Source organism: Armigeres subalbatus, chromosome 3 (genome assembly GCF_024139115.2).
Source record: "Armigeres subalbatus isolate Guangzhou_Male chromosome 3, GZ_Asu_2, whole genome shotgun sequence".
In the NCBI taxonomy this organism is placed as follows: domain Eukaryota; kingdom Metazoa; phylum Arthropoda; class Insecta; order Diptera; family Culicidae; genus Armigeres; species Armigeres subalbatus.
Window position 1 is genome coordinate 248,395,470 of NC_085141.1, and position 26,811 is coordinate 248,422,280.

The 26,811-nt window shown below is 42.9% G+C and overlaps 1 protein-coding gene across 1 annotated transcript in view; it reads right to left on the minus strand.

Moving 5' to 3' along the window:
* LOC134227838 (glycine receptor subunit alpha-4) overlaps window positions 1–26,811 on the minus strand; it is a 180,638-nt gene that overhangs the window by 14,144 nt on the left and 139,683 nt on the right. The gene's annotated exons all lie outside the window — the stretch shown is intronic.

Here is a 26,811-nt window from a genome sequence, read left to right on the forward strand (position 1 = left end):
CTTTGAAATTGCTTTTAAAATTTCTTCGGAAATTTGTTTAAAAATTCCTTTGAAAATTTCATCGGGAGTTCCTTTGGATTTTTAGGAGTCCATTTCTTTGTAAATTTATTTAAGAACTCCTTTGTTTTCTTTAGGAATTCCTCTAGCTATTATTTCGTAAATATTTTCAGTAACCGCACCGTTAATTTCTTTGGGAATCTATTCAGAATCTATTCCGTTAGGAATTTCATCGGAAATTATTTCAGGAACTACTAAATGAAATAGTGCTAGGTATTTCATTGAAAATCCCTCCTGTAATTTATTCGGACATTCCTTGGAATTTTATTTTAGCAACTCTTCCAGAAATTTCTTTAGACCTTCGGCAATTCCTGAAGGAATTCCTTCGCAAACTCCTATAGGAAGTTTTCGAAAATTTCTTTAGTAAATTCCTTTGAAAATTTATCCAGAAATAATTTTAGTAAAACTTTACAATATGTAACTGCCGGTCGCTCAGCGGCTAGCCTTCCTGATACTCCCTGACTAAAATAAACCTTAGGGTCGGCATGCTTAACGGGAAGATTCAAGATACAAGGAATGACCGCAAGGAAGCACAGAAAAACTCACATTCTTTGGTTTCATTCGCTACATTTATTCGGACTTTCCGACTCTCTTCCACACCGTCCCACTTTCTTAGCCTACCCTAACCTGACTTCGTCTATTCGGTGGGGGTCCCATCCATCGCTTTATTCCCGCCAATCAGCGGCTGGCTCTCCTCCACGTTACAGCTTATACGGTGTAATTAGGGGGGGGGGGGGGGGCTTTCTTCCCGCCTATTAGCGGTTGACACTTCTTCCTGTAACGAATTGGTGATGGGGTGCTACCTTTCGCCATCATCGTGTTTCTCCTTTTCCTCTTTCAAGGATTGATAATCATGGTGTCCTCTTTGCTATCTAGCTGAAGTCGGGAGCGAACTCTGATTGTGGGGTTTTTAAACCCTTCATGTGGCGTTGGCTGCGTGCTGCATAGTGGGGGGGACAAATCACCATAATACGGAGAAAACTGAACTACATATGCGGACACTTCTTGTACTGTTAAACATTTTACGACTTAAAGTTCACAAAGTATCAAAAACACTCAACACTGAACTACGAACACTTACAAATACTAAAGGAATTTCCGAACGAATTCTTAAAGAAATTCAAATGGATTTCAAGAATTCCCAGATTTCTAAAAAAATTGCTTCTGAAATTTTTCTAGAAACTTCTTCGAAAATGACAAAACGATTTTTTTACCCATTTTGCATAGATCGGAACAACGATATATAAATGTTTAATTTATTATCCAACCTTCTATGTATTGAACTGTAGGAAGAAAGGTCGAGAATTGCAGCATAAAGTTATTGGACAGCGGACAGGCACGATTTCCAAAGTTGAACCGAACAGACTGCCTCAGCAAAGCATCAAGACTACCATTGATCCTAAAACTACATGTCGGTTCCCAACCTGGGAACCTGTACTGAGTTTCAAAGTTTAAATCAATTTCCACAATTCTTCCACCACCTGATTATGAGCTCCGAAGCCCATCACTGTTAGAGATTCAAACAGCCATCCAAAGCATAAAATTGAATAAAGCCCCAGGGGTCGATCGCATATCAGCCGAGATGCTCAAAGCTGACCCCATGACATCCGCTCAACTACTGCATCGTTTATTTCGTAATATCTGGGACACCGCAACTTTCCCGGGCGACTGGATGCAAGGTATCTTAGTGAAGGTGCCCAAAAAGGGTGACCTGACCTGACTGTATGCGATAACTGGCGAGGCATTATGTTGCTGTGTACCGTTCTCAAAGTTCTATGCAAAATTATACTAGCACGGATTCAGGAGAAGACCGATGTGACTCTCCGACGGCAGCAGGCCAGGTTCCGTGCCGGAAGATCCTGTGTGGACCATATTGTCACGCTCCGTATCATTCTGAAGCAGGTCAACGAATTCCAAGAGTCCCTTGGTATTCATTGACCACGAAAAAGTCATCACGAGAATATGTGGGGCGTCCTGAGACGCAAGGGGGTTCCTGAAAAAATCATCGGCCTCATCGAGGCACAGTACGAGGCCTTTTCGCGTAGAGTGCTGCACAATAGACTGATTCAAATTTTGACTTTTTCGCTCCCCTATGCTTAAACGATGACATTTGATGTCTTATTAACCCTCCTAAATTTTTAGCTAATTTGGATGTAACTAGACTGAGCACGCGCAGTTTTAAGTTTGTATGGAAATTACTATAGGAATTGCCACATAAGTGAAAAACTGTTCCGTGTTGCGACCCATTAACTATTCAAATGTAATCGACACGATGCTTTCATAGAATACTTCCTAAGCGAGAGGCCAGTTGTTGTTGCGAAGCGATTTGACTTTTGTAAGCAAAGTTATTAATGAAACAAAAAAGGCTCATTATTGATATTGATGTTATTCTTTTACGTGTTAAATTGAATTCACCACGATTCAGTATTTCTCTAATAACTTATCTTGCAAGCATAGAATCGTTTCGCAACAAGGACGATCAGTTTCATTGCAAAATTTTCTATATTGGCAACATATTTATATGTTTTTAGAGCCTAATGAGCAACGTTGCGGAACGGTTTTCCACAAAAGTGACTGTTTTCATAATAATTTTCATACAAACTTGAAACTGCGCTTGCTCAGTCTAGTTACATTCAAATTAGCTAAAAATTTAGGAGGATTAATAAAACATCAAATGTCATCGTTTAAGCATAGGGGAGCGAAAAAGTCAAAATTTGAATCACTCTACTGCACAATGAGGTCTTGTCCGACCCTATCCGGGTCGTAGCTGGTGTGAGGCAAGGATGTATTCTATCACCGTTACTGTTCCTCATCGTAATCGACGAGATTCTGGTAGATGCGATTGACCGTGAATCAAACCGCGGGCTGTTATGGCAGCCTATAACCATGGAGCACCTAAACGACATCGAATTGGCTGATGACGTTGCCACTCCTCGCGCAACGGCGCTCTGATATGCAGAGTAAGTTCAAAGACCTAGCCGAGCGCTCCTCTTCGACAGGTTTAGCCATCAACATCAACAAAACCAAATCGTTGGATGTAAACACGGTGACTCCTTTCAGTTTCACAGTAGCTGGGCAACCAGTGGAGAATGTTGAAAGCTTCCAATATCTTGGTAGCCAAATGGCGTCAGACGGCAGTACCAAGATCGACATAGGCGCACGGATCAGGAAAGCAAGGGCTGCCTTTGCGAGTTTAGGAAATATCTGGAAAACAGGCAGATAAGTGAACGCACCAGAATACGAATTTTCAACTCTAACGTGAAATCTATGCTGTTATACGCTAGCGAAACATGGTGTGTATCAGTGGAGAGCACTCAACGACTGGAGGTGTTCATCAACAGATGCCTGCGGTATATAATTCGGGCCTGGTGGCCTCACAACTATACTATTCAATGACTATTCGATGACGATCATTGAAAAGCAATGGTAACTTGTTCGATGGAAATGCTTGCCAACGTGCAAATCTTTGTAATAAGGAAATCAATTAAGCAAATTAAAATGTGAATCCATTCCTCAATTTTCTACAATTTTTATTTAATACCCGCTTAAGATTTAATACCTTGCTATACTAAAATGAATGTGTAGCTGCAACTTCCCGACAAATTCAATCCAAAAAATATTTGGATGTAGATTTCATAGGCCTTTTATCAATGAAAAATGTTGATTTTTGAGTATCTCGAAGGATAAAATCTGTTGAAACACGTAGAAGATCTGTTCCGATTATAACACAATGTTCTACATAGTTTTCGAGGATAGGTATGGCTTTCAGCCATGGGGGCAGCAGGGACTATGTCCAAGGGCTTGACGATCCCTCCCCAGGCCATCTGCGAGTTGTGGCGCCTGCCTAGTGTAGCGACCCTAAACGCCATGCAATAATCATCATTTTCTTCCAATTTTAAAGTATGTCATATAAACGAAAAAAAGGAAAGATTGGACAGGTTGGAACCTGTCCATTTATGTTTATCAAATAGCAACCGCTGTTGAAAATAAGCAACGGATATTTAAGTATAAGCAAAACTTGGCGAATAAGCTGGCCTGAAAATAGTAGCTGACTCAATTGTTAAATAATTGTTTATTTAGAGAGTACGAATGCTCTCGGAGCAGAATGTAACATGAGAGTAAATGTAGGTAGCATGCAACATTCTGCAACATTATTGAAAATGAGAGAAAAATTGTAAACAATAGCCAGTAGTTATAAATAACGTTTTTGTAAATAAAGAAGGGAGTCGGATTTTGGACTTGGAGTTAGCAAGTCACATCAGAATTTTTCGTGTGTTTTATTTTTCAAATTGTGATGACTGTTTTCCTGATGTGGTGGGGTTTGACAGTGGGCCCTGTTAAACCTCTATAAAAAGCTGCATGTATCCGCAAGTAGGCTCCGCCAAAGCGACCGTGTGCCGCTCAAAGCGCACTAGCCCAAGTCCTGGTGTTAGGTGGGACGCTAAACAGCCCTGACACGACGGCCCTCCGACGAGACAGGAGGTTTGCGCAGGCCCAATAAGCCGCCTGTAAAAACAATTATTACGAACGACATAGAAGATAATACGACTCGATACAATCGGCAACGACCTAGGCGACGAATAAAGGATCACGATTGGAAGCTTGGAACATGGAACTGCAAGTCGCTAGGCGTCGCAGGTTGCGATAGGATAATCTACGATGAATTACATCCCCGCAACTTCGATGTCGTAGCGCTGCAGGAAATCTGCTGGACAGGAGAGAAAGTGTGGAAAAGCGGGCATCGAGCGGCTACCTTCTACCAAATCTGTGGCACCACCAACGAGCTGGGAACCGGCTTCATAGTGCTGGGAAAGATGCGCCAACGCGTGATTGGGTGGCAGCCAATCAACGCAAGGATGTGCAAGCTGAGGATAAAAGGCCGTTTCTTCAACTATAGCATCATCAACGTGCACTGCCCACACGAAGGGAGATCCGACGACGAGAAAGAAGCGTTCTATGCGCAGCTGGAGCAGACATACGATGGATGCCCACTGCGGGACGTCAAAATCGTCATCGGTGACATGAACGCTCAGGTAGGAAGGGAGGAAATGTATAGACCGGTTATCGGACCGGATAGTCTGCATACCGTATCGAACGTCAACGGCCAACGATGCATAAACTTTGCAGCCTCCCGCGGAATGGTAGTCCGAAGCACTTTCTTCCCCCGTAAGAATATCCACAAGGCCACATGGAAATCACCTAATCAAGTAACGGAAAACCAAATCGACCACGTTCTAATCGACGGTAAATTCTTCTCCGACATCACGAACGTACGCACTTTTTTTCCAATTTCGTTTATTTGGTAGGCTCAGGCGTGTATAACACTTTACGGAGCCATTGTTCTTTGTGATATATACAATCAATATCATTTTATTATACGGTTAGTAAGATGGGGGTAGAAGCCAGCGTACTCGTGGTGACTCGAGGTTAGTTTACAATGTTTAAGGATGGATGGGGCTTAGGATTTGGGATCAGGAAATTTCAGCTTCTCATCAGGGCATTTGGCGTCAGTGACGATGTGGCGTGTCGTCGTGCTCGAGGAATGGTTCGACTGGGAGCATCTTCCGGATGGCAAGAGCTATGGAGCTCTACGGAACAAAAAGGCAGAGAAAGAACAAAAAAAAAACTTTAAAGAAAGAAAAAAAAACAAAATGTTAGATTTTGATGTCAGAAGCACAAAGAAACCTATAAATTGCCTGCATATAGACAACATCACGATCTACCAAAACACCGCGAACTTCCCTGAAGGGTTGTTTACCTCGGGACACAAGGGTATCCAATAATTGCTCTCTGGAGGCGTTATTTTCCGAGCAGGACCGAACTACGTGATCGATGTCATCATAACCGGCTCCGCACCTAGATAAGTTGCTATCGACAAGGTTTATTCTGTACAGATGTGCGTTTAGTGAATAGTGATTAGACATAAGTCTCGACATCACGCGAATGAAGCCTCGACTTAAGTCCTCACCTCTGAACCACGCTCGCCCAGAAACTTTTGGAACTATGGAAAATAGCCACCGTCCAAGTTCGTCGTGTGTCCAATTTCTTTGCCAACTTTGAAGAGTACTCTGACGGACTAATGGGAAAAACTCGTTGCTCGAGTATTGTCTATCATTAACTTCACCTTCCTGTGCGCCACCTTTGCCAGCGAGTCTGCCTTCGCATTGCCGTAGATTGAGCAGTGAGATGGGACCCAAACAAAGGTAATCTTGAATGATCTTTCGACCAAAACACGCATCTGATCTCTTATGTTTGTAAGAAAGTAAGATGCGTGCTTAACAGGTTTCATCGACCGGAGTGCCTCGATAGAACTAAGACTATCTATTTATTTATTTATTTATTTCATCAACAGGCTTCATAGAGCCCCAATGATGGTGGTATTAACCTAATTGTGGAATACAGTTATACAACGTTAAAAGCGGTAGAAAAACGAACGAAGAGTAACAAATACAATACAGTTTATCTGAATGTACGCTAACAATAAAAATCAATTCCTATTTATCATATAAATAACACGAATTACATATAAGAATCATGACAACACAATCTAGAACAAAATAAACATTAATCGCGACGAGTGCATGGAAATATTATTCACTAACTTTACAGACAAAACTTTGACTCTCAAATTCTCTAAATTTTATTCCTATTGGCCACGTACAAGGCTTTAACGCTTTTGATTTGTATTTGCTGTTAACTGAAATCTTGAATGATACATACTCTAAGCTTTCCAAAACTCTTCCCTTCGGTATTATCTTCCTGATATTAATCTTAGCCGAATCACGAATTTCAAGACAATCACGAACTAAATTATCAATATCATTAACAGCAGTGTAAGGCTCGATGTTAGACATGAACAATGAAAACATATCCTTCGAATCAGTACGAATCATAGAAGCTACACCACTCTCATTCGTATCATCGGTACGGTTGATTTTAGTTCCATCCATAAGAGCTCCTCGTGATGATGCGATGACAGGAGTCGAATGTACCATTTTGCTCCGTTTTTCGGTCCGTTCTCGCTCGGGTGTTACCGTGGCCGTGGTGCCTAGTGCTAACAAAATCTCCTCTACTTTAGCCTTCAATTCCAAAACATCAGATTGAATGGATTCGGTAATGGTCGGTTGACTGTTTGTTGAAATATTATACAAGGCATCGCGTGTAGTTCGAAAATCCAGTAGGCAATCGTCGCACATCCATATAACGTTATTCGTTGACAATGCACATATCGACGACTCCGACAGTCCCACACAAGCGGCATGGTACCGCTTTGCACATTTGCCTTCACACATAGTGAATCTATCACTTTTGCGATCGATGGTATGAGAACAATTGTTACACTGCATTGTTCAAGTACGTGGCTCAACAGAAGAATTGCCGTTGAATCTTGTTTTTTGCGCAAAAAATCACGGGTTTTGTATAAAACGTTCGTTTTTTAACGTTAGAAACTATATTCTTCAGCTTCACAAAGGTACTTGAAGAAATACTTCGAACTTGTTTCGATTTTTGGTCGTTGTTTTCACGCGAGAAAATTGAAATACGCGGCAGCACGGAAGAGGCAAAACATTCGTATCGGCACAACAACAACAATTTAATCCTATCCGAGAAGATGAAATAATGGTCTACGAGCTGATTGTAAATTATCCCCAAAGCGAAGTTAATTGCTGCCAGCTCAGCAACATAAACCGAGCACGGTTCCTGAAGTTTTCGGAAGGTGGTTGAAGATACATTGAAAACACCGAAGCCAGTGGATCCGTTAATGCGAGAACCATCAGTGAAATATCTGTTGTTGCAATTGACATGTTCATATTTTTCAGAAAAAAGTGAGGGAATAGATATTTGTCGAAGATGATCTGGTATTCCTTGAATAGCGTATTTCATGGACAGATCGTATTCAATTGAGGAACTGTCGTTGGTGAAGTGAACTCGAGGTGGATTATAACACGGAAGACAAAGATCTGAAGAAATGTAGTTGAGATAGACTCTAAGGAATCTTGAACGACAAGTCAGTTCAAGCATTTTATCGAAGTTATCTAAGACAAGTGTGTTACTTGTTCCACATTTGACGAGTATTCTAAGTGAGAGCTCCCAGTAACGGTGCTTTAAAGGAGTGACTCCAGCAAGCACCTCCAGGCTCATGTTATGCGTCGAATGCATGCAGCCAAGGGCAATACGCAAACAACGATACTGAATTCGTTCCAATTTGATCAGGTGGCAATCAGCTGCTGAGAGGAAGCAGAAAGAGCCATACTCTAAAACAGAGAGAACGTACGCACTTACCGCAGTGCGAATATTGAATCCGACCACTACCTCGTCGCAGTATGTCTGCGCTCAAAACTCTCGACGGTGATCAACACGCGTCGGAGTCGTCCGCCGCGGCTTAACATTGGACGGCTACAAGACGGTAGACTAGCCCAAGACTACGCGCAGCAGCTGGAAGTGGCACTCCCAACGGAAGAGCAGCTAGGCGCAGCATCTCTTGAAGATGGCTGGAGAGATATTCGATCCGCCATTGGAAGCACCGCAACCGCTGCACTAGGCACGGTGGCTCCGGATCAGAGAAACGACTGGTATGACGGCGAATGTGAGCAGATAGTTGAGGAGAAGAATGCAGCATGGGCGAGATTGCTGCAACACCGCACGAGGGCGAACGAGGCACGATACAAACGGGCGCGGAACAGACAAAACTCGATTTTCCGGAGGAAAAAGCGCCAGCAGGAAGATCGAGACCGTGAAGAGACGGAGGAACTGTACCGCGCTAATAACACACGAAAGTTCTATGAGAAGTTGAACTGTTCACGTAAGGGCCACGTGTCACAGCCCGATATGTGTAAGGACATAAACGGGAACCTTCTTACGAACGAGCGTGAGGTGATCCAAAGGTGGCGGCAGCACTACGAAGAGCACCTGAATGGCGATATGGCAGACAACGGTGGCGGTATGGTAATGAACCTAGGAGCACGCGCGCAGGACATGCAACTTCCGGCTCCGAATCTCCAGGAAATCCAGGAGGAGATCGGCCGGCTGAAAAACAACAAAGCCCCTGGAGTTGACCAACTACCAGGAGAGCTGTTTAAACACGGTGGTGAAGCACTGGCTAGAGCGCTGCATTGGGTGATTACCAAGGTTTGGGAGGATGAGGTTCTGCCGCAGGAGTGGATGGAAGGTGTCGTGTGTCCCATCTACAAAAAGGGCGATACGCTGGATTGTAGCAACTACCGCGCAATCACATTGCTGAACGCCGCCTACAAGGTACTCTCCCAAATTTTATGCCGTCGACTAACACCAATTGCAAGAGAGTTCGTGGGGCAGTACCAGGCGGGATTTATGGGTGAACGCTCTACCACAGACCAGGTGTTCGCCATACGTCAGGTATTGCTGAAATGCCGCGAATACAACGTGCCCACACATCATCTATTTATCGACTTCAAAGCCGCATATGATACAATCGATCGGGACCAGCTATGGCACCTAATGCACGAAAACGGATTTCCGGATAAACTGACACGGTTGATCAAAGCGACGATGGATCGGGTGATGTGCGTGGTTCGAGTTTCAGGGGCATTCTCGAGTCCCTTCGAAACCCGTAGAGGGTTACGGCAAGGTGATGGTCTTTCGTGTCTGCTATTCATCATCGCTGTGGAGGGAGTAATACGAAGGGCAGGGATTGACACGAGTGGTACGATTTTCACGAAGTTCGTCCAGTTATTTGGTTTCGCCGACGACATTGATATCATGGCACGTAACTTTGAGAGGATGGAGGAAGCCTACATCAGACTGAAAAGCGAAGCTAAACGGATTGGACTAGTCAACAACACGTCGAAGACGAAGTACATGATAGGAAGAGGCTCAAGAGAGGTCAATGTGAGCCACCCACCACGAGTTTCTATCGGTGGTGACGAAATCGAGGTGGTTGAAGAATTCGTGTACTTGGGCTCACTGGTGACCGCCGATAACGATACCAGCAGAGAAATTCGGAGACGCATAGTGGCTGGAAATCGTACGTACTTTGGACTCCGCAAGACGCTTCGATCGACTATCTACAAAACGCTTATAAGACCGGTGGTAGTTCTCTACGGACACGAGACCTGGACGATGCTAGTGGAGGACCAACGCGCACTGGGAGTTTTCGAAAGGAAAGTGTTGCGTACCATCTATGGTGGGTTGCAGATGGCGGACGGTACGTGGAGGAGGCGAATGAACCACGAGTTGCATCAGCTGTTGGGAGAACCATCCATCGTTCACACCGCGAAAATCGGAAGACTGCGGTGGGCCGGGCACGTAGCCAGAATGTCGGACAGTAATCCGGTGAAAATGGTTCTCGACAACGATCCGACGGGAACAAGAAGGCGAGGTGCACAGCGGACAAGGTGGATCGATCAGATGGCGGACGACTTGCGGACCCTCCGCAGACTGCGTGTGGTTGGCGAAGTGCAGCCATGAACCGAGCTGAATGGAGAAGTCTTTTATGTGCAGCACAGGCCACTCCGGCCTTAGTCTGATGATAAATAATGGCTTTCATTTAGTTGTTGTTGCAATAAATTTCGTTCATCCCACCCAGAGTTACGATTTTTTTAGAGGCAAAATCATGCCAAAAACACTAAATCGATTTGAAGCACACCTAAAATTCAACCAATTGAGCTGAAATTTTCACCAGAAGTCTATCTTAGCATAAGAATTGTGAATACCAGTTGACCAGTCGATTTTAAGAAACTTTTTGAAATTTGAACAGATCTAATGGACATGTGTGGAATTGGTGGGTTAAAGTCGTTGTGGTACAGTTGTGGCGTAGTTGACCTGGTAGATTGATTGATATGAACCCGGAACAGTTTGGATGACTAGAAACACCTGGTTTAGGCATGACTGAATTGCAAGTTATACACAAAGGCTCTGTGGACATGTGTGGGCTTGATGGGCTGACGTCGGTGTGATACAGAATGTAGTTGACCTGATAGACCAATTGATCTGAACTCCGGAACAGTTTGGAGAACTCAGAACACATGGTAGAGGCATGATTGAATTGCAAGTTACACCCAAAGGCTCTGTGGGGTTGATGGGTTGACGTTATAGTGATACAGAACGTTGTTGACCTGGTAGATCATTTAATCTGAACTGCAGAACGATTTGGAGAACCTGATTTCTGTAGAAATAATGTTTGTATTACGTTATCTATCTATTACGATTGGAAGCTTAGAACATGTAACTGCAAGCCGCTAGGATTTGCAGGTTGCGACAGGATAATCTACGATGAATTACATCCTCGCAACTTCGACGTCGTAGCGCTGCAGGAAATTTGCTGGACAGGACAGAAAGTGTGGAAAAGTGGGCATCGAGCGGCTACCTTCTACCAAAGCTGTGGCACCACTAACGAGCTGGGAACCAGCTTTATAGTGCTGGGAAAGATGCGCCAACGCGTGCTTGGGTGGCAGCCAATCAATGCAAGGATGTACAAGCAGAGGATAAAAGGCTCTTTTGTCAACTATAGCGTCATCAACGTGCACTGCTCACATGAAGGGAGACCCGACGACGAAAAAGAAGCGTTCTATGCACAGCTGGAACAGGCATACGATGGATGCCGACTGCGGGGCGTCAAAATCGCCATCGGCGACATGAACGCTCAGGTAGGAAGGGAGGAAATGTATAGACTGGTCATCGGACCGGATAGTCCGCATACCGTATCGAACGACAACGGCCAACGATGCATAAACTTTGTAGCCTCCCGCAGAATGGTAGTCCGAAGCACTTTCTTCCCCCGCAAAAATATCCACAAGGCCACATGGAAATCACCTAATCAAGAAACGGAAAACCAAATCGACCACGTTCTAATCGACGGTAAATTCTTCTCCGACATCACGAACGTATGCATTTACCGCAGTGCGAATATTGAATCCGACTACTACCTCGTTGCAGTATGTCTGCGCTCAAAACTCTCGACAGTGTACAACACGCGTCGGAGTCGTCCGCCGCGGCTAAACATTGGGCGACTACAAGACGGTAGACTAGCCCAAGAGTTCGCGCAGCAGCTGGAAGTGGCACTCCCTACGGAAGAACAGCTAGGCGCAGTGTCTTTTGAAGATGGCTGGAGAGATATTCGATCCGCCATTGGAAGCACCGCAGCCGCTGCACTAGGCACGGTGTCCCCGGATCAGAGAAACGACTGGTATGACAGCGAATGTGAACAGTTAGTTGAGGAGAAGAATGCACGAAAATGGATTTCCGGATAAACTGACACGGTTGATCAAAGCGACGATGGATCGGGTGATGTGCGTAGTTAGAGTTTCAGGGGCATTCTCGAGTCCCTTCGAAACGCGCAGAGGGTTACGGCAAGGTGATGGTCTTTCGTGTCTGCCATTCAACATCGCTTTTTTTGGGGCTTAATACGAAGGGCAGGGATTGACACGAGTGGTACGATTTTCACGAAGTCCGTCCAGTTATTTGGTTTCGCCGACGACATTGATATTATGGCACGTAACTTTGAGAGGATGGAGGAAGCCTACATCAGACTGAAAAGCGAAGCTAAACGGATTGGACTAGTCATCAACACGTCGAAGACGAAGTACATGATAGGAAGAGGCTCAAGAGAGGACAACGTAAGCCACCCACCACGAGTTTGTATTGGTGGTGACGAAATCGAGGTGGTTGAAGAATTCGTGTACTTGGGCTCACTGGTGACCTCCGATAACGATACCAGCAGGAGAATTCGGAGACGCATGATGGCAGGAAATCGTACGTACTTTAGACTCCGCAAAACGCTCCGATCGAATAGAGTCCGCCGCCGTACCAAACTAACTATCTACAAAACGCTTATTAGACCGATAGTTCTCTACGGACACGAGACCTGGACGGCCCTCCTAGAAACACAAAACACCAGTATTATGAAACTACATGAGATAGACCATGAGATAGGTTCGAAGAGATATGGAAGAATTTTGGAGAATCCGAAAAATTTCCTGGAAAAAACTCTTTGCTTTTTTCTCCCGAATATTGAATCGGATGACTACCTTGTAGCTACAAAATTCGGGCGCGACTATCTAGCCCTCGCATCACGAAGCCATGAAATAAAAGAACGATGCGTTTCAATATCCAACGTTTGGAGGTCGCTGGGCTTGCTGAAACATAGGAGATGCTAACGGAATTGGCAACGCTAACAGACTGCGCAGGAAGTGTTAGGCACTGCACAACGACACCAACGAAATGATTGGTTTGATGAGGAGTGCTAACGAGAAAACTGCTACCAAAAGTCGGAGCTAGTGGCTGGTACCCAATACAACTTTCCATGGAGTGGAAGGAGCATTTCGAGGATTTGTTGAACGATGAAAATGCAGGTGTGTTAAGGAACAGAATGATCGACGTCGTTCAAGCCGTGGAACCACCAGCATAGCAGTGGGTAAGAATAAGAAGACCCTGAATGAGCTGAGAGACAGTAAAGCTGCTGGGCAGGACGTCATCCCGGTTGAACTTCTCAAAGCTAAAAGCGGGGCCTTCTTATTCAATGGCTTTATATTTCAACTGAATATTGTCCTATTTTTCAACTACGTGTTCTACTAGAATTTACACGGTTATTATACTCATATAGCTTTTCAATTAACGTTTAGGGGGAGTGAGCCGTAAGGGGAGTGTCATAATGCTCACGTTTATGATAATTTCTTCGGAACTTCAAGATTTATGACATAACTTCAAACAGGCCTAAATTGATTTGCAATTTCATTACCCTCCATTGAATCAGGATTGGTTTCCGATTTCCTTTGAAATATTGGATAACAATGAACTGCACATTTATTTGTACATTTAGTGACAAATCCTCTTCATTCAAAGAGGCTACAGCAACTACGTGTCATAAAATTCACAAAAAAGACAAACAACCATCAACACAACAACACCGTGAACCGTGCTGGTGCGAATCAATCCCGGTGGATTGGATGATCCTTGTGAAAAAAATGACGACATGGCAGCGTGGTGGCATCAACAGAGGCGCTAGATATATGCTATTGGAAGAGGCGACTACACAAAACGATTCTAATTCAAAATATGCCTCAAGGGAGTGGGGGAAGATGGTTTGTGCGGCCAAAAGTGAGCGGAAAAAATCGATTGCTCAAATCAAAAGTACTCACCTTGCTGACGTATCGATGTCATACAACTGATTTTGCCACACAAAACCCTATTTATACCATCATTTATAAAAGATTGACCTGCAAGTATGGTTTTGGATTGTGGATTGGAAATTGGATCATTTTGAGCGTCGCGGTTTGTTTGAGTTGCGGTGACATTTGGCTGTTATTGCTGCTATGAATGTACGTACAGGAAGGAAGGATGCTTTTGGTTTGCTGCTATCTATGTGAAGATACGCGACAAAGAGGGAGGACGTGTTGGGTGCTGATTTCTGGGCGGGAAAGTGATCCCTCTTTTGATGCCGGTGTGGCGGGACAATGTCAATGGGGGAGGTGCCAATTGATTGGTTGAAAGGGTTTACGATGAATGGGACACGATTTCGATAATATGGGACGAAAAACATAAAAACTTTTATTGAGCGACGAAATTCAAATCAGTCGAACGAGCTTTGAACCAAGGCCATGACGCTGCCATGCGAGCATTTAAAAATAGCGCATTTTTTCATTTACACGAGTTGGGGTAGGTAGGACAAAATGAGCATTTTGTACTTACATTTGTTTCTAAAATTTTTGAATTCAACTGTGATTGATAACACCTCCGCACATAGACACTTAAACATATAAAATAAACATCATGCAACAGCAAGTGAAATTCCACCAGTTGATGCATTTGGTAAGTCATTCGCTTATTCGGATAGTACCGCTGATGCTACAAATTCTGAAGTCTTTACGTTTACGTTGTAATTTGGATTCAATGCGGAAGAAGCTAAAAATGTGCTGGACTTGGTACTGCATAGAACAATAGCTTTCGTATGATGCTTCGAAAGGTTGACTCGCATGATTTTGAATCACTGATGCAACTTGTTTGCATAGTTTACAGAGAAAGGACAACATAACTGTGGTTTACTTAGTAATTTATTGGATTATTGAAAACGTTATAAATCTCCTTTTCGAATGTTTTTTTTCGTCAGATACGAAGATCGTAAAAGCACAAAACGTTGTGTAATTGGATGAAGAACGATAAGCTCAAGATGCTCATTATGCCCGGCTGACCCCCTACTCGTACTATTCCAGAGACGGTGGAATCAAGCCACATTTCAAATTTTATTTTTCCACAACCAGAGTTATCTACATATTAACAACTGCGTGCAAGTGTGAGTCTCAAGGGAAACCCTTTTTTGACTTTGAGATGCTCTGCCTTGACGGGTCTGGTAGGGCAGCGCACTTCCAGCTGAACGCGGGGGCAGAGAATTCGAAGGAAAGTTTAGAAGGTAAAGGTTATCGATGGTTTCCATCGGGGCGAATCGCACATACATTATCCGCGAAGTCGTGGTTCGCCAAAGGACGTGAATTCAAGTTTAAATTTATGTACATGGACGTGGTTCGGTTGGAAATGGTGGGTGTCCGCAAGGTAAACCCGAGACCAGCAACCATGACTCTGGCCCAGGGGCATCGATCAAATGGGGTGCACCTTTCAGCAGTTAGCAGAACGATTGCCGTCCGACATATAGGCTGCAGTCGTACACCCAAATATACATCTAAGGGACAATTGGGAAAAGCTTTCTTCGTAAAGTTAGTGTGGCTTGTTTATTTTTGTATTTCCTGATAGCAACTGCCTTGCAATCGTCGATGGTTGAATTCGATATAGGTACATGTAATGTTATTCTGTTTTCCAGTTAAAGTGAACCGTACGCGAGTCGCGGTTTGAAGGCATTGGGGATCACAATACAACAACTTTAACGTAGACACAGCGAAACATAAATTGGAAAGCTTATAAACCAAAACATAAAACGAATAAGCTAGAGATATACAATTTCTGGTTGCATGGTGCAATGTGCAGAGTGAAGAGGAGCGTTTCCAGAACAACTGAAACACAATTAATTTTATAATCGCTTCGAATTCTATATATTTTGTTAGTACAATTTCAATCTTAGCATCATAAGGAGGTTTCGGTAGAAGAATAACAATCATACTACAGTTCATGAAAACACGTGAATTTTTAAAAACGTCTCGTATAATCTTAGCTTGTATATATACAATATATGTTCAAGCTTTCGTCCAAGTATTTTTGACGTAGGATCACGTCCTTCGGGAAGATAGGGGGGTCATTCTGCAGATTCAAATCTGAGACCGTCACGAAAAGTGGTCAGGAAGTATGGGCTAATAACTCAACCGTCTTCCAACCGATTTTAAAGATTTTGGTATTAATCGATCAACGAACTCTTTAAGATTTTGCTCAACTATAAAAAAAAATATTCAAGGTGCTAAACTATTCAAAAATTGAATTTCTCCAGGCTCTATTAAAAATCGGTAAACCAACCAATCGCGTATGTGCATCGCAAGAACAGACATCAAAATCGTGCAACTTACGGGCTGGAATCGAATCCTCAGTTCAATTAAATTTCGGACGGAGAGCGGACACGTAATATCGCAACGATATAGCAGCAGTCTCAGCAGAAAGCGGATCATCGAGATGGCGAGATGGCAGCAATCTCCGGACTATCGTTTAGTTACTGTTAGTGGCGCATTGTGAAAAGGAAATCGGTCCTTCTCAGGATGGAACTTTTATAAGAAGAAAGGGATGATTGCAAAGATGGCGTCGGTTACGGCCCCCGGATATCAGTGGCGTTACTGAAAATGTTCTCTTAATAATGGCTACTTAGCAGAAAATAATCGAATTAATGTCCGACAGCAGCAGTCAAGTGATATTTTTACGCAATGTACGGACTATCTTTTGTTTTCCATGAGTGATTAAAAAGGTGCATTGTGGATCAAAAATCGATTCTTGTCAAATCTACACAGTTAAAAATTCTAAAAATTACACGCCATCGAAATATTTAAACGCCCTATTTTGTGTTCAATATCCTCTAATTTTTCATTCAACTTTTTCTTGTATGCAATATTGAATACAATCTCCATAGTAACGATGACCTGGAATTTTAAAAAGTGATGGAAAAATGAGTCAAATCGAACGGAGCATTTTCGTTACATCATATATGCTGTAACATTTTTATACTGTGTACAAGAGAAGGTAGAACTGAAATATTTTCTTCAAAGAGCAAATCATAACTGCTCGGCGACAGTAGTGAAACTGTAATGTTCTTCCTAAATACATTTACACTGTAATTCCTTTCATAACACTATCTGGAACTATATTCCATGACTTTTTCTGGAAGATCTCGAACACAAGGAAACACGAGGGAACGCAGCGGACGATAGCCATACTAGAGTTTCTAGTACGGGTCGCAAGGAGAAAATACACTTTCTTGATTAGGTCGATAAGCTAACGGGGTGCACCCGATCGCGTCGACGTCAAGATTAAGGTCACTCCTGACGGAATCCAAGATTAAAAGTGCTCGCGTTTTCGGGGGCACACCACTCGATTCAAAGGCGGCGCACAACTGTAATTTTTGTTAATTTAGCTTTGCTGCGTCGCGGCATGCATGAAATATTAAAAATGACAGTTGTGCGTTGCTTCCGTATCGAGTGGTGTGCCCCTGAAAACGCGAGCACTTTTAATCTTGGATTACGTCAGGAGTGACCTTAAGAATTCTTTATTCAACGAAATTGATCCGGGTTTTATACCCTTCGATTTACAATCAATTCATTCATTACAAAAAATACTTAAATTTGCTGATGAGACAGTTGGAGCGACGAAGTGACCAAAATGCATAGTTGTAAATTAATTGTTTCGAATAAGTGATTGAGGGTCTTGCCCCGTTGTGTATTGCTGTTCCAGAGAAAACTTTCCTCTTTCCGGAACAATTTTCAAACTACCGCAGCTGTCACTTCATACTTTTTATCTACTGTTTGGCATGGCATACTACGATGACAACGCCAAATATCAGGTTTTTGTTTCAGTGTATTGAAGATTTCCAGGCTTGCGGTAGAACTTTGACTGCTGCGGAAGAACTTTGCGGAATCCGCAAAATGGAAAATTTAAAAAACATCCGCAATAATTTGATCCCTTTGCTGTACCGTTCTATCGGGTTCGGCAAGAACGATGCAGCTCAATGGTGGCGTACATCTAGATATGTTGTGCTATTGCATAATATGCACACTAACTTTTTCTATTTCAAGCTCGGCAAAATTGGGCACCGCTGTAACTCAGTAAATTTCAAAACTGAGTTTCGGCAGAAAATTTCGTTTATTACTGATTCTCAGCAAAATATTTGCTGTATCTCAGCAACTGAAACGTCACTTTTACTGAAATCTCGGCAAAAATCATGTTTGCTGAAACTCGGCGGTGCCCATCTCGGGAAAATAAACAAAAAATGCTGAGATCTCGGCGAAAAAAATTAAATGTGTGCGTTTTGCGCCAGGCTATTGACTTGCGCTGCGATGGTTTCAAATAGAAGTTTAATGACTTGGTTTGTTTACCACTTTTTGCGGTATCAAAGTAAGAGTAGTTGATCTGTGGATTTATAAATGAGTAGATTAATTGCTTTGCTAAGATTTCGGTCGAGTGGTATACTACAGTAGACATTTGGAGTAGGTACACCCAACCAGAGATTGGAACATTTTATTGCAATCTCGCATTAGTTTTCGCGTACAGTTTGCCATAATTTGCGACATATGCAAAGATTGCATTAAGTAAACAGTAGGCCCTTGCATTAGGTGCCCGGTTACGAGAAAATAAGAACTGGTTATGTATTTGTGTCTACATTAAATCTAATTTTACACTCCCACTGAGGAATGAAATGCTGTATACTTCAATATCCTCAGCAACCTTACAAAAAAAAATCGACCAAAGACGGGTGTTGAACCTGGACCCTCCACATGTAGCGCATCTCAACAGACAGGCTAACCATCTGGATAGCAATGAGTGATACGAGTTGAATAAGCACCGTGCCAGGGCTGACAATAGTCATTCTCGTCGTATGAAGAAAGCGAAAAAAATTTAGTCTTCGTCATAACATTGCACGACGCAACACCTACTCGTTTTCTTCGCGCTGCATGCGTACCACGACGATAGTCGCGCAGCCAAAAGTTAAGACGATTTGCGTCGTCACTTCTTCACACAATTGATTGCACGTCATTATAGACGGACTAGTTAAAAACATAATAGCGTCTCAAATAAACAAATAGTAGGAAATTTGGTAACATGAATGTATCGATAACATTCATAATGCTTTCATACGTTGTTTCAAATTCATTATTACAAAGAATTAGTAAAAATCTTCGCATGGCAGCTGCCGCTTGAAGAATAAAGGTATGAAGTCTTCGTTCTTCGATGTCGTCAGGACGATTTGGTTACACGACGAAAGCTAACGTCGTGCGCGTCATTGACGATGTGTAGAGTAGCAATGAAGACAATGCAACTCGTCGCTAGGGGCGGTACACTTATTACGTAAGCATTTTTTCTGGGTTTTTCGATCCCCCCTCCCCCCATGTAAGATTTTTCCCCTACAAAGGATTTTTATTTATATGGCGCGTAAAATATTGACAGTTCCCCCCACCCCCCATAAGTGCTTACGTAATATGTGTACGCCCCCTACTGTGGCATTTCGTGCTATGAAGATGACGATTGTCAGCCCTGCACCGTGCAAATTTGTGTCCTTTTCCGTCATCAAGACTGTGTGGTTCAAAGTTATATTGCTGTACACGATTTATATAAGGTACACTGGGGGAAGTGGAAAAAGGGGGTAAGTGTAAAAATCGACTGCAAAAATTGGAATTGCACAAACTTTACAGTTTTTACCACATCATAACATTATGCAAGAATATACTTTGATGCTCACACTAATACTATGTTGAAATTTGTATAATACAAACACTAACACGGTTAACGCTTGAACTGTAATTTTAGGTTTCGCGAAAAGTTGATTTTTGCATTCATAAAATCAATTCTTTTTTGCACCAATTGTTCTTTTTTTAAGTGAATTTAAATCACAGGTGACCATTACAATACAATTAAACTAATCCCATTCGATTGGTAGTGGTTTGTACCAAGAAAGCAAATAATGCAAAGATTTTACACTTACCCCAGGTATCAAACACTGCGGGGGAAGTGGATAATGTACTAATTACGCAACTTTTCTCTTCCCTCCAGAATTTATTTCGATAGCTGTGAATCTTAATATGTCCCTTCTTTGTTATCATTGTGATTCCAGTGGTGATTGGACTCATATAAATGAGAAAATGCCTGATTAATCCACCTATCGGTATTGATGCCTTTCACATGTTTTACATATGAAAAAAAAATATAAGAAAGTTAAAAATAGCACTGATAGGTAAATATATTGTATTATTCACATTAATTTTTATTCATAACAAGTTTCGCCGTTGAATGCAATTTTTTGCGATCAAATTGGTTAAGGACAAGTGCTTAAGATAAGCTGATAATTGTGTACGTGCTTTGCGCACACACATACATACAAATACGCACATACAGACATCATCTCAATTCGTTAAACTAAGTTGATTGTTTATAACCCTGTAAGTCCCATATTTCCTTTAAAAACTTCATCTGTGGGGCGAACATATAGACTTTACGTACACTTAGTGTTCGAGAAGGCAAAACCAGCCCTCCCCTAGCTATTACGAGAATTCCTTGAGGATCTATTCCGTTAAGGTAATGAAATTATTCCACAAAAGATACTCAGAGCAATTATCGTATTGATTTTAGTTATATGTAACTACTCATCACTATTGAAGGTCAAGGTAACATGGGTTTTCCACTTACCCCATCCCACTAGGGTAAGTGGAAAAATAACTCCTAATTTTGAAATCTATTTCCATAAATTTTTAGCGACCAAAATGGAATGAATTACCACACAGTTGGTGCAAAATTGACTGTTTTTGATAGCCCATTTTGATTGAATGCATTTAAATCATTTAAACTGGTTATACACTAATTCAAACATGCACTATCGATTTTTCCTTTTCCACTTCCCCCAGTGTACCTTACTTGTTCTAGGAGGAGCCCTAAGAGATTCGTTTAGATTTATTAATCGAGACCAAACAAACCAACTTAATGCAATGAGCTGGCATAACCAATATGACATTCTCTGATCAGTTTGCATGCGAGATCTGATACAAAACGCTTAATACAAATAATGTCACACAAAATTGTTTTGGGTGTAGTATTGAAAGCACTTGTCGGAAGTAAACGGTGTAAATTTATTTGCAATGAAGACGTATCAAATCAATGAGTGGCGTTAGTAGCAGCCAAATAAAATTTTCGGTATTTTAATAAATTTGCAGACGTTGGTATCAGTAGCAAATCAGTAGCAGTGAAGTGGAAATTCATTTCAAAATTTCAATTTCCGGTACGAATTGCGATACGAAAACTCCTTTCCTCTTTAAGCGCGGCGGAGGTCCTGAAAAAGGCCGTTGTATGTGGAGCTACGTCCTCGTTCACTAGGAGCTGACGTACTTGGTGACGACTTTGCAACCCTTCAAGACAACGAGCTTGGCCTTGAAAACGTCGTTTACGAAGCTGTTTATGATGCTTATCGCCTTAGATGAGATACCCTTGACGATGTTTCTCTGAGCCTTGTTGCCACCGCCCGTAGCAACCATCATCGCTGCTGCCTTTTCCACAGCCTTTCCACCGTCGGCGATCGGTATCATTGGCACCGGCTTGATTGCTCCGCCTTTCGTTCGTTTGATGTCAGTGCTTTCGTATATAACCAGGGCCAATGCATTTTCTTCTTCTTGAGCTCATTCCAGTTCGTGAAAGCAGCGCGTACGGACGTGCTTTTTGCTCGCGCATATTTTCCAAGTGTTTTTAAATATCGTTCGTTCGCTGTTTACGTTTACGCTTCGTCGTGACAGCCGGAGAACGAAACTGTCCTACCGGAAGAATCTGCTCCGCTCTACACTCTGGAGTAACTGATGCCGATCTTCGCACAGCTCGCTACTCGGCTGCGCGGCTGCAAAACCGTGTCGACCACGTCTTCACTCTTGGCATGTTCATCATTGAAAATGGCTGCTAGGGTGGGCCTGGTCAACCGGAACGCTCGCTAGCTCAAGAGCAAAGGGTGGCTGATCGAACTGGCTGATTTTCTCGAGGAGAAGGAGATCAACGTTGCGTTCTTCACCGAAACGTACCTAAGACCGGAGGTGAGCGTCCACATCCCGGACTTTTGTATCGTGCGACTTGACCGGCCGACCAGGAGAGGTGGTGTGGACATCGCTCTTTGCTACAACATCAGCTGTCGCCTGCTGCCAAGCTTCCAGCTGATCATATTTGACATTGACTATCATCAGCGATCACTTCCGTCGCCACAATCATGCTCATCGCGTACTTCCCAACTCAAGCTAAAGCTGGCGATGATTCATCGGCCGCCCTTCGGAAGGAACTTCAATCTAACATGGAGACATGGTCAGTACATCATTGCCGGTGACCTGAATGCCAAACATCAAGCCTGGGGCAACAGTCGCGGCAATCGAAATGACACCATCTGGAGCAACGATATAAGGGAATCCACGATCTTGAGCCCGGATTCCCTCACTCTGCTGAGTCGGTCCGGCGTCCATTCGACAATCGGCTTGTACATCACCAACATGAATGACCACATCTCGGCCGTCTACCAGGAGTTCAGCTTGGATCACTATCCGGTGGTGGTGGAAGTGTGCTCCTCGGTTAATCGGCATCAGCTGTCTCGGCAAAATTATCATCGAGTCGACTGTGGCCGGTTCCAAAGGTGCGTGGAGGCGAACGTCGACTACGAGGCGCAGCCGAAAACGCCTGAAGCTATTGATCGTCAGCTGCGTTCCATCGAGGAGGCGATCTTGGTGGCCCGTGATCAACATGTACCGACAGCTAGGCAGGTAAGCAACACGGCCAGAATGGTGGACCACAGGAATAGTGATTTATCCAATAAGATCCGCGCTTTTCCAGAGCATAAGCATGATTGACCGCCCACGGTTGCTAATCCGTTATTGTCAGGTCAGTTGTAACTACACAGATAACCAACAGATGATGTTTGGGACTAACTTCATCTTCAATGTGTAAGAACTGGTGACCCCAAATTAAGCAATACCAGCGCCGCCCATCTGAACTGGGATGTTGGATATATTGGGAAGGGAGCGTAGCGTGGTTCGTTTTGGTAAACGGTATGCTGGGTGTAACGTGTAGTTTTATCGAAGTGTAACAAAATCACAATCGAACGCGCAAAGCAGAACACAATATTTCGATAATCGCGCGATCATTCTGCGTGCTTTTATGAACACAATCGGACGCGCACTAAACTTGCAAATTAATTAACTCATTCACACAACGCAGAACAAAATATTTAGATGATCCCGCGATTGTTCTACAGTCATTCTCGTCGTATGAAGAAACCGACAAAAATTTAGCCTTCGTCATAACATTGCACGACGCAACACCTATTCGTTTTCTTCGCGCCGCATGCGTACCACGACGATAATCGCGCAACCAAAAGTTATGACGATATTCGTCGTCACTTCTTCACACAATTAATTGCACGTCATTATAGATGGACTGGTTAAAAACATAATGGCGTGTCAAATAAACAAATAGTAGCAACTTTGGTAACATGAATGTAACGATAACATTCATAACGCTTTTATACGTTACTTCAAATTCATTATTACAAAGGGTCTTACAAAATCTTCGCATGGCAACTGCCGTTTGAAGAATAACAGTATGAAGTCTTCGTTCTTCGATGTCGTCATGCAAATCGTCATCGTCAATCGTTACATGACGAAAGCCAACGTCGTGTGCATCGTTGACGATGTGTAGAGTAGCAATGAAGACACAGCAACTCGTCGCTACAGTGGCATTTCGTGCTATGACGATGACTATTGTCAGCCCTGGTTCTGCATGCCAAAGGAAACAAGATCAGATGCGTGAGTAAGAGACTAAGAGACTTCCAAACTCTCAGTCTGGAGACGGCTTGTTTAAATCGTGGTCCGGCCCAAGATGGTACGGATATAATTAAAAGATCTCACCAAATTTTCGCGTGCTCGTTCTTCGTTGACCATGAAATCAGAAGACTCTCCCTTGATGATGGTTGCAAAATAAGTTGCGGAGAAATAAAACAGCACCTGCTACCACTGGTCTTCCAAGGGGCCCATCGTTTCGCTATTTTGTGCGTTTGAAATCTTCATTAACCACGATTCACTTTAAGAACAAAACCACACTTTATTTCTTCCACTGAACTTTTTTTCTATACAGGCCCTTTTCTAGTCGATTAAAAAAATAGGGACAGGAAAATCAGACAGCCAGAAACGAAAACATGACCGCATTCTTTTTCCAATAAGATCCGCACTCTTCCAGACAGTGCAAAGCCGTTCTGGAAATTGACCAAAATCATAAAATCCAAACCTCGGCCCATTCCACAACCTTGGACAAAACATCATCAGTCTATACGAAGCAGCCGTTAACGAGCATGCTTACAGCATCCATCTCATTCCCAACGACGTCTCGGAGGAGTTGGAGATCACAGCTGGCGAATTGACGGCTTATATCAAATCATCGAAAAACATGAAGGCCACAGGCTTCATGAGTGCTCCGTTCTTCGAGCATGAGTTATGTAATATATAACAGAATATTGTATATTTGAACAACATATTTTACTCCTGTTAATCTTTTTCAAATAAAATATGTACTTATAAGGACCTTACATTCTACATGTTTTATCGCTGTAGTACCGTTTTGCAGTAGCGGATTTAACACGAGAAATTGTCAAATGTTTTTCATGCTTGAGGTATATTGTTTACTAGGACTAGGACACGTGGTTGTGTTTCATTACCTTGCAAAATTTCACATCGGTTCATCTTTTTCTTCTCTCCAAATACCAACTACAACCAAGTTACCACGCCCAACACTGATGCCATCGAAACAGTCCATTATTGCAATTAACCTTTTCTTTAAGAAAATGCTGGTCCTGAGAAGAACCGATTTTCTTTCCCCAAATGTGCCTTTCTTATAACTAACAGCAACTTGCGTTGGAATTTCACTTTGTGCTGCTATTGTCCGACGGCCACTCGATAATTTTTCGATAAGACGCCACCATTTAGAATAAATTTTCAGCATCGCCACTGGTGGCACTGGACCGCAACAGACGCTAATTTCTGTTGTCACCCCTTTCTTCATATAAAATTCTGAGCCGAAACCGATTTTCTATTCACAATGCGCATTTTAATCAGTAACAGCAACCGAACGTTTGTTAGAATTCCGCGTTGAAATTTCACTTTGTGTTGCTGTTGTCGCCGACAACCAGCCGATGATTTACTTTCTGCTAAACCGCTTCTACCGTCGCGAAAGCGTCAGATGTGTGCTGCTGTCGGTGACGGCCCCTCGCCGCTACTGCTGACCAAAGCGTTATGGTTCCATCACTGAGGTTGAATGCTCTGTAGAAACCAACCGACGCCCACCACCATCGATGTGATGGTTTACCGTTGAGACAGTTACCAGTGCCTTCGTGCTGCTGTGTCTGTCCGCTGCGTCGCTCTGCGTGGAATCTTGTTTGAACTGAGGGTTGAATCCAAACCCGAATGATGCTTGATTTTGATGTCTGTGCTTGCGATGCATGTACGGGATTGGTTGGTATAACTATTTCAAAACTTTTTATCAGTTCTTCTTCTTCTTCTTATTGACATTACATCCCCACACTGGGACAGAGCCGCCTCGCAGCTTAGTGTTCATTGAGCACTTCTACAGTTATTAACTGCGAGTTTTCTAAGCCAGGTTACCATTTTTGCATTCGTATATCATGAGGCTAGCACGATGATACTTTTATGCCCAGGGAAGTCGAGGCAATTTCCAATCCGAAAATTGCCTAGACGGGCACCGGAAATCGAACCCAGCCACCCTCAGCATGGTCTTGCTTTGTAGCCGTGCGTCTTACCACACGGGTAAGGAGGGCCCCCAGTTTATCAGTTATCGATAATATGGTAAGACGGTATAATGCGCCCCACTTGGCCAAAACGCCCCCCTTTGATTTCTAGAAAACTATAAATAACTAAGAGTCAAAGTCAGTTATTCTTCTTCTTCTTCTTCTTCTATGGCGCTACATTCCAACTGGGTCTTGGCCTAGCTTTTCAACTTAGTATTCTATTAGCTTTTCCTCAGTAATTAATTGAAAGCTTTTCTATGCCCGCCATTGCATGAGTATGTATCTTGTGTGTCAAGTACAATTGATACACTATGTCCAGGGAATCGATAATGTTTCCAACCCGAAAACACCCGAAACAACCCGAAAACACCTCGAGGCCGGACCGAGAATAGAACTCGCCATCTCAGGATTGGCAATCCTATGCCTTTGCTCACAAGGCTACTGGAGACCCCATGTTAAAATCAGTTGGTACCTTTAAATATTTGTAAAACTATAATACTATGTGAATGTGGAAGTATTTTTGTATTACTCTATGAAAATAATAGCAAAATACAAAAAGTTACAGTTTTGATGTAACTTTTAATGTTTGTTTGCTCAACATTCTGGAGCGACGCTAGCATACTGTCCGCAAAACTTGCACTGGAACACTCAGTTGGGCAACAAAATAACTTTTCTCAGTGGTTAATATGATACTAAATTGCTTCCATCTTCAAAAATGTAACGATTTTCGAAAATATGTTTCACTGGACAAAACGCCCCAGTGTAGGCAGGACGATATGCCCTTACCAAGTGGACACAAGCGCGGCGAGCATGCAGTAGTTGCTTCCAAATTATAT